The sequence below is a fragment of the Cryptomeria japonica genome, chromosome 7 (genome assembly GCF_030272615.1).
Source record: "Cryptomeria japonica chromosome 7, Sugi_1.0, whole genome shotgun sequence".
Classification (NCBI taxonomy): Eukaryota; Viridiplantae; Streptophyta; class Pinopsida; order Cupressales; family Cupressaceae; genus Cryptomeria; species Cryptomeria japonica.
This window is the reverse complement of record NC_081411.1, coordinates 844,984,484-844,986,046: the sequence shown is the minus strand read 5'-3', so window position 1 is coordinate 844,986,046 and position 1,563 is coordinate 844,984,484.

Here is a 1,563-nt window from a genome sequence, read left to right as displayed (position 1 = left end):
GCCTAGAGGGATGAAGAGAACAAAGTTGTGGGTAGTTCCAAGCCTCAGAGATCTAATAGGCTCATGGCTCAATTTACAGAAAAATGAAAAGATAAGGTGGATGTGGATAAAATTGAGGAAAATTCTATGATAGATGAGTTTTAGGATTTTGAGGATGAGAATAACTCAAATAAAATGACCAATGGTCACTCGGATAGATCTAAGGTGGCGATATGCCCTCCTGGCTGAAGAGACCCACTTGGCTAGAGAGAATCATACCTGCACTAGATGCAATGCCACTATTGTTGAACTTGCTATTGGCAATATTGCATTATAACAGACAATGAAAGATTGTTGACATTTCATAAGGATATTGAGAAGGTTGTTGATGATTATGGATATAACTGATTAAAGATGTTTTACTATCTTGATATTATTATTTTGTCATTGATGTCAAGAAATTGATTTTCTAATTCAGTATGATGTTGTCATATCTTGAGAAGTATGATATGAAGATTATAAAGATGTTGGTAAAAGACACAGGAAAGAATATGATGAATAAGGGGATGAATAAGGTATTCAATGGGCAACTACTACCGAGTCAGACAATGATGAGATCATGATGTTTTAGACTGTTTTAACATCATATATATGTTGTAAATTGTAAAGGTTAATACCATACTATGTTATCAACCAAAGAACCTAGTCGGTAAACCCTAAGGTTATCGCTATCGGTTAATGAAGGTGGAATGTCTACCGAGTGAAGTTTAGTATTCATCGAGTTGTTACCGAGTTGTAACCGAGCTATAACAGAATACATTAAATGTTTACATGCGGTATTTAATGAAGGAAGATGATGAGCTGGAGTGGATTAAATGATTGGTAAGCCGTGGAAGAAGTTTGTTAACGAATCTAAGGCAATGAAAAGTCAGCATGAAGATCTACAGCTCATATTGAACCGCAATACCCTGACACAAGTTCCAAGACTAGTATACAAGTTCCAAGGCGGGGTAAAACATTTTTAGATCGGAAGATGCATTGAACTTGGACAAGATTGAAGATCTAATGTCTATGATTGATCATGGGAAATGTGATCAAGGAGATTAAGTGGTTACCTAATTGTTTATAAATAGGAAACTGTTGATAAACAATGTATGCGAGCAAGTGTATGCACATGGATGCTACATAGTGATTACCGAGCACAGAAGCGTGAAGACTTGTTTGAATAACAGAGTATAGAAGCCCAGCAGATAGACAAGATTAGTTCTATGTCTAGATTGTATTGAACAAATAAGAATCTGCTTTAGCATTTTAGATGTGAAGTTGCAGATAGATTTTTATTACTGTTATTTTGTGAAAGTGACAGAAAATCTCTTAACCAAGTGGACTTAACAGTCTTATAAGTAAACCCTCTAGCAAGGTGACATTCTGAATGAGTGTTTGAAATCCTTTAACAAGGTCACTTCTAACAAAGTGAAGATCCTAACAGATCTGAGGGAAATCCCTTAACCGGGTCACATCTAGCAATGTGTTTGTAATCTCTAACAGGATTTGCTTTTAACCGAGCATACTCTACAAGAGTAT